Raw genomic sequence first — 10,795 nt, 5'->3', positions numbered from 1 at the left:
CTGGAAATAATACTTCTAGTGGCTTGCCTTGCTGGTAGAAAATCTAATTTCACTTCTAAAGTGATCCTGTAGGTCTGGACTGGGTCTGTGCTGTTTGGAAACTCATATTCAATAAATGAAAAATTAAAAGAAAGATGGCAGATGGAAGGAAGTTACTAGAAATTATAAGAAGGTTTAAATGGTGCTGTGGTTCTTATTAGCCAACAGTCTGTGGAGTTTGGCTGGATGAAATGCCTAGTCACTTCTTACAAACCCTCAAGGCGTGATTCAAGGAACTTCTTTCAGAATAAGAAAACTTGATTTTATAGGCTCCTTTGTCAAGTCAGTGTATAAGATTTTCTTTAAAATGAAGTTTCTTTTAGATTGTCGCATCGTTGTGTAAATGTAGAGCAATACTTCCAGACTCTACCTCCTGATCTTAAATTCTTCTTTCCCACGTGCATTTGTGCCACCTCTGCAAATCCTCAAGAGGTCTTCTGACACTGGGCTGCCTTTCCTGTTTGCTTTTCATCTGTCTCTTGAACTTTTAGTCTATATCCTTTATACCACGGATATTTTTGCAAGTTTATTGTCCTCTATTTATACTGTGCCTCTTAGAGACAGTAAGAGGCAACAAATGATTGAATTTCACACAAATTAGACTGAAACCTTATTGCAAGCACAGAAACCTTATATGGCACAGAAAGGAACAGAGGGAGATTGCTGGGAGATGGGAGTACTTACCTGCATATCCAGAAGGGAAGAAGATACACAGGGATTTATCAGTGTTTGTAAAAATTAACATTGTTTGGTAGGCAGCCATGTTTTATGTCCTTCCATCTCCATGGTGGAACTTTAGAGGCTGCAGTGGCTCACTCCAAATCTGGAGATTTCCCTGAGATCCACCTTTGTTTTCTCCCAGGAATAGAAGCTGCCAAATATATACATTTCAACCCCATGGGAGAGAAGGGGTGAGACCTTACCACACATTGCCCCATGCTGATGTAGGTTTTGAGAAAAAGAGAGAAAATGAGAAAAAAGCCAAAACACACAGAAAAGGCAAGAGCCTAACTTAAACATGGGGGAAATGGAATAACTCTTATTTCTATTTGTATGCTCAAATCTGCCCAAGCATTGCTCTGTGCATACCAAATCCTACATCTGGTCACTGCACATACAAGAACACTACTTCTTTCTCCACTGTGTCTTTCTTAGAATAAGGCTCTTCCTGGCTTCCTAAGACAGACGCTGGAAATAGCAATTATTTTTGCAGGCAGCAAAGAGGGATGCAGAAAATAAAGGTCAAGAGTACCTGCTTCTTTTGGCTTTCAAAATAAGAAAAGTCAAGGCATGGTAAAATGGAAAAAACTAAATGCCACTATTTTTTTCTTTGTTCCCTCTGTTTTTCCTAATGGTAACCACTTCTTTCCGCTGCCACATTCACCAACATTTTTTTTGGTTTATTTTCTTCCCTGCATTTGAGGTCAGCTGAGCTGGCCCATTCTCTCCTTAGTCTGGTAACTTTGGACTCTCAGGTCTCTAATAAGTCAGCAGCCCAAAAATTCCCAGTTATCTATTGCCACTGTGAAAAATAACCTTTTATTATTTGACATTTTGTTTCTTTCCAACCCCAACCCTGAGGTTCTACATTGTAAACTCTCTTAAGCTCCCATCTTTCACAAATCAGAAAATACATTTACAGCGATTGAAGACCTTTCATGTACACCTGTTCTGCCTGGAGAAGTGGAGCCAGGTATGGAGGTATGCAGGTATGGATCTGTAAGCACCCTCTGATCTTTCTTCTCTCCTCTTGCTGGAATTCTGCAGGGCATGGGAGCAACACTGCCTTGGACAAAGAGGCAAACCACTGCCATGCAAGCAGCAGGGGCCAGCACCTCAGGGAGTGCTGGTTGTGATCCTGGCAGGTTTGTCTGTGTGGTTCCTATTTTTGTAATTAGTGTTGGGAGTCTTGTTGCTAGTTTGAAAAGCTGGCAATCAAAACACTGTTCTTTTTATCAAGTAGTTTTGATTTTTGGGTAGAAAGCCGAGCAAGTGCTTTTCATCTATCACCAGGATACTACTGAATTTAGGCTGAACCTAGCTCAGGCAGTTGCCAGGACACTGTTACTGCTGCCTGCCTGTCAGTGGCTCAGTCTGGCTCTGATAGGTTTAGTCCCTTTCTTTAAGAGTAATTGTTTACTCTTGGAGTTGAGAAATATCTAAGAGTTAAGTTGACTTCTCTTGCATTTCTAGTCATGACTTGCTGGGATGTAGTTCTAAAACCATGGGGTAATGCTGGTACCTGATTAACAGGTGACTTGCTTATGTCCCCTTTGGTCTCCAAAGTTGTAAATATGTTGGTGAAATACTTTTTTAAAAACATTAGCATCCTTGACCAGAAATAGTAAAATTATTTCTCCATAATTTCCAAAATAAACAAGTGGAATTAAAAAAATTAGAAAGGTTGTTAACTGAGATAAATATTATAATCTAATCTTGGTGTGGTATCATTACTAATTATTGTGAGAGTTGATAGCAAGATGATAGGTAATGTCTGGATGTAAACTTAAGAATGTTTTTCTCTCTTTCATTGATTCAAGGCTGTTCCACTTTCAGCCCCTAAAAATTAATATTTGCCTGTACAGTGCCTCATTTAAGTGAATGCTCATGCCAATGAAGCTATAGGGGATGTGATTGCCAAATGAAACTTGTCTCTTTAAAGGAACGCTGTCAATCAGTCTAGCTGCCGCTGTACTTTGCACAGCAGATGAGGTGAGGCTCAGGGCTTGGTTTCACAGTGACAGCATCCATCTGAGCTGTGCAGTGACACCATTTCCCTGCACTCTGTGCAAGAGGATCCTGGTGTTGGTCTCTGGCAGGGCTATAGGCCTGGAGCTGCTTTACTGCTCTTCTGAGCCTGGGAACTGTGGTTGTTTTTTTCAGTCCAAGGCTTGATTTCAAGGCCACCTCAGAATTCTTTCAATAGTTGTACAGCCTCCTTGATAAGCTGATATAGGTTGCTTTGGAAACATGCAAGATGTTTTGCATGTATGATTGTCAGGAAGGTTAATGCACCAGAATAAATTCTGAGCCCATCCAGATACACTAGATTATTTTGGTATTTTTGTGATATGGTAGGTAGCCTTTAAGCCTTTTGCTTCCACCCTCCCTACTCTAGCATGAATACTGTCAATGCCGTAAAGTTAATGAAATAAACTTTACTTCATGAAATCACAAAGTACATGCAATTCTTCTGTGTTCAGAATGTCTGAACACAGGCTAATTAAATTAGGCAAAGTAAACAGTATTTCTTCCCCTCTGCAAGAGGCTGTGTAAATAGGTTGAGTCAAAGTGCCCAGAACTTGCTAACTCTTCTGGGAGAAGGGGCTGATCCTTTAGGACTTAGCATTTTAGAAGAATGTTATAAGAAGCATTTAGAGAGAATTTCAACAAAATCAGATCAGCCATGAACAGAATATGGCCCTTCAGAATCTTTGATACCAAGCAGATGGAAAAAAGAAAAGAATAAAACATGACTAAGTATGACTGAAGGCACATAGCAAATTAAATTATTCTGAACTGCAGCTCCCCTGAACTGGCTGTGACATGACTGGAGTACAGATGACAAGCTGGAATCTTCAGTACTGAGACATAGAACAGATGCAGATAATAAGGTGCTGTCACATGAAAAACTATTTTAATTTAAAAGAGTATCTGGTGTGCATCCTTGTGCTTTTCATTGGGAATTTCTCCAAACATGAGGGGGAAGTTCAACCCCACCAGGATGATGCAAGGAAGAACACCTTGGCTGCTGAATGCTGGGGCTGTGACATTGAATCGAGACCAAGTCAAGCAGCTGGGCTGAAGGCTTGATGGATACACGTGGTTTGATTGACATATTTGGTGTTTCAGCGAGAGCTGAGCTCTGAAGATTGCAGTATTGGAGCAGCTGGTGATAAAGCACTGAAAACTGCTAAAAGGAAAGTACCTGGTAAAAGACCTGTGAAGTCACCTACACTGAGCTTTTTCTTTATTTTACAATCATCAAGTGTTTCTTTTACTGTATAGATCTTAGTTCTGTGAGACAATCAGCAATTGGTTGGGAAACTGTTTGCTGAGGAAATAAGCCTCTTGTTTTCTACAATTAAAAAGCTGATTCTTAAGTTTACTTTGTAGGAATTTTTCTAGATTCCTCTCTCATACTAATAAATCAGTTGCCTGCCTTGTTGATTATTTGTGCTGAGAATCATCTTCACAAAGACTCTGGCTTCCTCTGTGGTAAGGTTTCCAAACAACCTACAGAGAGAACATTTAGGACAGGCTGATTATTCTTAACTTCAAGTCAGTGATGTTAAGCCCTGTGCCTCCCAGGGAACATCCATGGACTGCTTTATTGTCCAGAGAAATGTTAAATTGGCTGTCTGAATTCACAATGAGATTCCAGTGCATAGCAGCAAAGAATTACAAACTTCTGCATGTGACTTCAGAGTTTTACTATAATTTCCTTGTGGCAATAGGCAGTGGGATCATCGCTGCTATTTTTTATTCACTGAAGGAAAGGCTTTATTAGGAAAAAGGAAAGGCTTTATTGGGAAATAGATGGAACTCTCACCAAATTGGAGCAGTAAATAATAGTATACATATAGACTTTATTTATAACCTTGTAGTGTGGTACCTTCATGCTACAGCAGCTTGGTGACATTTTTTGAAGCATCAGTGTTGCATGGGGAGGGATCTGTTGCCCAGCAGGAACAATCTGCTGTTAGTTAAGGTAATAATGAATACCTAATAGAAGTTTTCCACCTGCAGATCAGCAGGAAACTAAACAAGAAGGAATAAATAATGGAACGAATGGTAGGACCATCACTCTCTCTTCCAGGGCACTTTGCCCTTTGAATTATCTGGATAAGATCAAGTGTCCCTGTCTATGGAAATGTGTTGCCCACTGCCATAGTACCTGGGCAACACTAAAAACCCAAGCAAGATCCAAATGCCAACAGCTGATTCAAGTGTTTGGTTTTGATTTGTCAGGACACTCAAAGGACAGTTCTAAGGTAATGGGAAAGTGGCAAAAAATGCCACTGGGAGTATGTCACTGTGACTCAAGGTCTCCTGATTTGCCTCCTCCTGACACCCTGGACCTGCAGCACCTGGTCATGGTCTATGGGTCTAGGCTGGAACTGGGCTGTCCTTTGTCACAAGGGAGTCTTGGGCGGGGCAAACCAAGGCAGAAAGCACAATGGGACTCAGATATTGCTGGCTGGTGAGTCTCCTATCAGAGTTTCCTATGAAACTGAGTCTAGTGGCTTGTGGGCCATGACAGCTCAGATGGGATTGGAGCGGACAGTCCAAATCCTGCTACACAGACAGTGTCTGTTTGTGCCTACATTCTTATAAGGTCACCAAAGAAAGTAGTAGACCTCTGGCTTGGTTTTGTCAAGTTATTAGCAGCTAAGAAGAAATAGAGAGAGGGGAATGCATCTCCATACTGTTTTTTTTAAATCATGTAGGAGCAAAAGAAACCCCAAACATTAGACCTTGTCACACAGGACAGAAACAGATAAAAAAAAAAATAAAAAAGAAGTGAGGCATGTATGTGCTTACTGGTGTACTCCAAGGAGAATGTTTACTGGATGTCATAACAACTACATCTTTAGGCTATTATTCCTTTTAACAACAGGACCATCAGTGCTTATTATTTTAGCATTTTGCTTCAGCTAATGCTTTCAGGATCTATTTCCTGCAAATTAGGAACACACGTGTTACTATGGGAATATACAAGAAGGCACCTATTTAGACAATAATATTTTTATTTCAGGCTCCTTTCACTGTGAATTAAATATAAATGAGTGCTAAAAGATGCCATTTCATCCTGTATGAGGCTGATGACACAAATCCTGTCTCAGGGTGGTTTTTATTACTTTTTCATTACAGCTTTTGTAGTTCAAAGACTCCTGTCAGAGCTTTGATGTGGGGAAACCTGCTGCGTTGTCATCTCTGGATACTGAAAGTGCATCACAGGGAATGTAGGTGGGTGCTGAAGAGCTATTAGCAAAGACTACAAATAAAACCCTCAAGGATTTAATTTTCTTTGTGAAAGTTGCGAAAGATACTAGCTCGCCCTTGTAACGGTGGGTTTGTGGAGCGGGTGAATATGGGTTTTTGGTGGGGTTTTTGGTGGGGGTTTTGGTGGGCCGTGGGGGCTGTGCCGCCGCCTGTAGTTCCCGCGTGCCCGCGCAGGGGGCGCTGCGAGCCCGGCGTTCCCGCCCGCAGGCACCGGGAACATGCACGGTGCTGTGGGGATGTACCGGGAACACCCGTGGTGCTGTGGGGATGTACCGGGAACATCCGTGGTGCTGTGGGGATGTACCGGGAACATCCGTGGTGCTGTGGGGATGTACCGGGAACACTGACAGTCCTGTGGGGATGTACCGGGAACATCCACGGTGCTGTGGGGATATACCGGGAACATCCGTGGTGCTGTGGGGATGTACCGGGAACATCCGTGGTGCTGTGGGGATGTACCGGGAACACCCGTGGTGCTGTGGGGATGTACCGGGAACATCCGTGGTGCTGTGGGGATGTACCGGGAACACTGACAGTCCTGGGTGGATGTACCGGGAACATCCACGGTGCTGTGGGGATGTACCGGGAACATCCGTGGTGCTGTGGGGATGTACCGGGAACATCCGCGGTGCTGTGGGGATGCACCGGGAACATCCACGGTGCTGTGGGGATGTACCGGGAACATCCGTGGTGCTGTGGGGATGTACCGGGAACACCCGTGGTGCTGTGGGGATGTACCGGGAACATCCACGGTGCTGTGGGGATGTACCGGGAACATCCGTGGTGCTGTGGGGATGCACCGGGAACATCCACGGTGCTGTGGGGATGTACCGGGAACATCCACGGTGCTGTGGGGATGTACCGGGAATACTGACAGTCCTGTGGGGATGCACCGGGAACATCCACGGTGCTGTGGGGATGTACCGGGAACACCCGTGGTGCTGTGGGGATGTACCGGGAACATCCGTGGTGCTGTGGGGATGTACCGGGAACACTGACAGTCCTGTGGGGATGTACCGGGAACATCCACGGTGCTGTGGGGATGTACCGGGAACATCCACGGTGCTGTGGGGATGTACCGGGAACACCCGTGGTGCTGTGGGGATGTACCGGGAACACTGACAGTCCTGGGTGGATGTACCGGGAACACCCGTGGTGCTGTGGGGATGTACCGGGAACACTGACAGTCCTGTGGGGATGTACCGGGAACATCCACGGTGCTGTGGGGATATACCGGGAACATCCGTGGTGCTGTGGGGATGCACCGGGAACATCCGTGGTGCTGTGGGGATGTACCGGGAACATCCACGGTGCTGTGGGGATGTACCGGGAACATCCACGGTGCTGTGGGGATGTACCGGGAACATCCGCGGTGCTGTGGGGATGTACCGGGAACATCCACAGTGCTGTGGGGATGTACCGGGAACATCCGTGGTGCTGTGGGGATGTACCGGGAACATCCACGGTGCTGTGGGGATGTACCGGGAACACCCGTGGTGCTGTGGGGATGTACCGGGAACACTGACAGTCCTGTGGGGATGTACCGGGAACATCCACGGTGCTGTGGGGATGTACCGGGAACATCCACAGTGCTGTGGGGATGTACCGGGAACACCCGTGGTGCTGTGGGGATATACCGGGAACATCCGTGATGCTGTGGGGATGCACCGGGAACACCCGTGGTGCTGTGGGGATGTACCGGGAACATCCGTGGTGCTGTGGGGATGCACCGGGAACACCCGTGGTGCTGTGGGGATGTACCGGGAACATCCACGGTGCTGTGGGGATGTACCGGGAACATCCGTGGTGCTGTGGGGATGTACCGGGAACACTGACAATCCTGTGGGGATGTACCGGGAACATCCGTGGTGCTGTGGGGATGTACCGGGAACATCCGTGGTGCTGTGGGGATGTACCGGGAACACTGACAGTCCTGTGGGGATGTACCGGGAACATCCACGGTGCTGTGGGTATGTGCCGGGAACACCCGTGGTGCTGTGGGGATATACCGGGAACATCCACAGTGCTGTGGGGATGTACCGGGAACATCCGTGGTGCTGTGGGGATGTACCGGGAACATCCACGGTGCTGTGGGGATGCACCGGGAATACTGACAGTCCTGTGGGGATGCACCGGGAACACTGGCATTGCTGTGGGGATGCACTCGGAACACTAACAGTGCTGTGGGGATGTACAGACTCCACACACGGCTTCAGATGACTTGTGTGTATTCCATCCTGGAGGACAACAGACTGTCATGAGCCAGCCGTGTGCCCTGGTGCCCAAGAAGGTTCCCTGGGGTGCATTGGGAAGGGCATTGCCAGCAGGTGGAGGGAGGTGATCCTGCTCCTCTATTGTGGGGCCACATCTGGAGTGCCGTGTACAATTCTGGGCTCCTCAGGACAAGAGAGACAAGGAGCTTGTGCAGCAGGTCCAGCGGAGGGCTGCAAAGGTGATTAAGGGAGTGGAGCACTTATTTTTAAATACAATTTAAAGCATAACTGGAACATCTCATGTAGTGGCAGGACAAAGGGGAATGGATTCAAACTGAAAGACAGTAAGTTTAGATTAGATATTTGGAGAAAATGATCACCCTTTACTAAGGATGGTAAGGCACTGAAACAGGTTGCCTGGAGAAGTTGTGGATGCCCCATCCCTGAAAGTGTTCCAGGCCAAGCTGGATGGGGCTTTGAGCAACTTTGATGCAGTGGAAGGTGTCCCTGTCCATTGCATGGGGGCTGGAACTTGATGATCTTTAAGGTCACTTCCAACCCAAATAATTCTATAATTCCAGATAAAGACTTGTGTTAGGAAATACTTAGAACACACAGAGGTTCTGCTGGAACGTAGCTTTTACTTCACGATGGTAACAGCTTCAGGAGGTCGTTGCCTCTGTGGTGGTGGTAATTAGCAAATTTCCTTAAGTAAACCATTGAAAAAAATGTATTTGGAAAGAAAATGATGCATAAGAAACCATCTGCTGTTTTTGGTGATTTGTTTGAACCACTAAAGTAAAAATCACATTGCAATTAATAAAAAGTGATGTTTTGTCCCTGTGACGGATGTGAGCACTCCAGTGTCAAGTGAGCACCATGACTTTAAATTAAATGCTGTCCCTATCCTTTCTGGTGTTTTTTTTTTTTTTTTTTTTTTTTTTGACAGTGCAGCGGCCAACACCTGTCTTTAAAGCAGATGCTCCCACCTTGTTCTCCAAGGAGCTGTGTGGAGTCCACGTGTCCATCAGCACAGCCACACGAGGATGCCAGGCCAGGTTTCCACCAGAAAGGAAGCTGTAGCCAGGTGGCGTTCGGCTTCCCCCAGGCAACTAGTGACAGGATGAGAGAACCCAGTCTTACGCTGCGCCAGGAGAAGTTTAGGTTAGACATTAGGAATTTCTTCACGGAAAGGGTGACTAAACATTGGAATGTGCGGCCCAGGGAGGTGGTGTAGTCGCCGCCTGTGGAGGTACTCAGGGAAGGACTGGATTTGGCACTCAGCGCCGTGATGCAGTTGACGGTGGTGTTGTCGTACGTAGGACTCGATGATCTGAGAGGTCTTTTCCAACCTGATTCTATTTGGGGGCGGCCTCTTCCCAACAGACCTGTGCCGTAGCTGGAGCAGGAACCCGTAGGAGCGCTGGCTGGCTGATGGATGAGACCCTCGCTTCCCTCTCCTCAAGCACCCGAGCAGCGATAGGACATAGGTTTTTCGGCAAGGGAGGGAAGCGGGAAGCGCTGCCCTCGTCCGCCGGGACAGCTCGCCGCGGCGCGGGAGCGTGAGAAGCCGAGAGCGCCGCGCCCCCTGCGCCGAGCGACCCGCGGGCAGCGGGGCCCGGGCTGCGGGAGCCGCCGCTGGGCGTTTGGGCCTCTCGCAGTTCCGTGTGTCCGTCCCGGAGTTCCGTGTGTCCGTCCCGGGCTCGTCTCCGGGCTCCAGCTGCTCCCGGGAAGGGAATTCCAGCCCCAGTTGCGAAACGCACCATCAGCAGCACCCGGAAGAAAGATTTATGCCAAAAAGCGGGGCGCTCTGTCAGCTCCCTTCGATAGCTCAGCTGGTAGAGCGGAGGACTGTAGAGGCGCGGCCCGCGGGAATCCTTAGGTCGCTGGTTCGATTCCGGCTCGAAGGAGATGCTCGGTTTTGCCGCGCGGGGGCGGCCCCGCCGTTACCCTCTCACTCTTTTGCCGTCGGGAGCCGCCGCCGTTGCCGCGGGCGCGGGGGCGGCTCGCGGGCGCTCGCGGCGGGGCGTTGCGACGGGGCCGCCCCGCTCCCCCCGCCCCGGCCCCGTCACATCGCCCGCCCGCCGGCGCGAGGCCCCGCCCCCTCCCGCCCGGCGCGCGGAGCCGCGTGCGGTCGGCGGCGGCCAATGGGGCGTCAGTCCGCCTGCGCAGATTCAAACGGCGGCTCGCGGGGGGGAGGCTGCGCGCGAGATTCGGGCGGCACGGCCGAGCGCGCCGCGAGCGCCGGCGGCTGAGCCCGAGCGGCGGTGGCGGCGGCCGGTGCTGGGCGGCGGCCGGGCGGGCACAGGGCAGGGCAGCGGAGCAGAGCGGCCCGGAGACGGAGGGAAGGAGGGCGGCGGGCGCCGCCGGACCCCGCGGCAGCTCTGACAGCATCGGAGAGCGAGGCGCAGTAGGGGCGAGAAAGGGGCCGCTGCGCGCCCCGTCCTTGCGGGCAGCGGCCAGGCCGAGCCATGCCTGACGCGCCGGGGCCGGGCCGGGGCTGAGGGCGGCCGCCGGGGCGCTGCGGGCACCGCGGG

The 10,795-nt window shown here is 49.2% G+C and overlaps 1 non-coding gene across 1 annotated transcript; it reads left to right on the top strand.

Moving 5' to 3' along the window:
• Positions 1-10,078: 10,078 nt before the first annotated feature.
• On the top strand, positions 10,079-10,168 carry TRNAY-GUA (transfer RNA tyrosine (anticodon GUA)). The gene is given in 2 exon segments: positions 10,079-10,115; positions 10,133-10,168. It is a non-coding gene; the product is annotated as a tRNA-Tyr (tRNA).
• The last annotated feature ends 627 nt before the right edge of the window (positions 10,169-10,795 follow it).

The sequence above is a fragment of the Melospiza melodia genome, chromosome 1 (genome assembly GCF_035770615.1).
Source record: "Melospiza melodia melodia isolate bMelMel2 chromosome 1, bMelMel2.pri, whole genome shotgun sequence".
Taxonomy (NCBI): Eukaryota; Metazoa; Chordata; class Aves; order Passeriformes; family Passerellidae; genus Melospiza; species Melospiza melodia.
The sequence above is the reverse complement of the archived record's forward strand: the minus strand, read 5'-3'. Positions and strand labels throughout refer to the sequence as shown.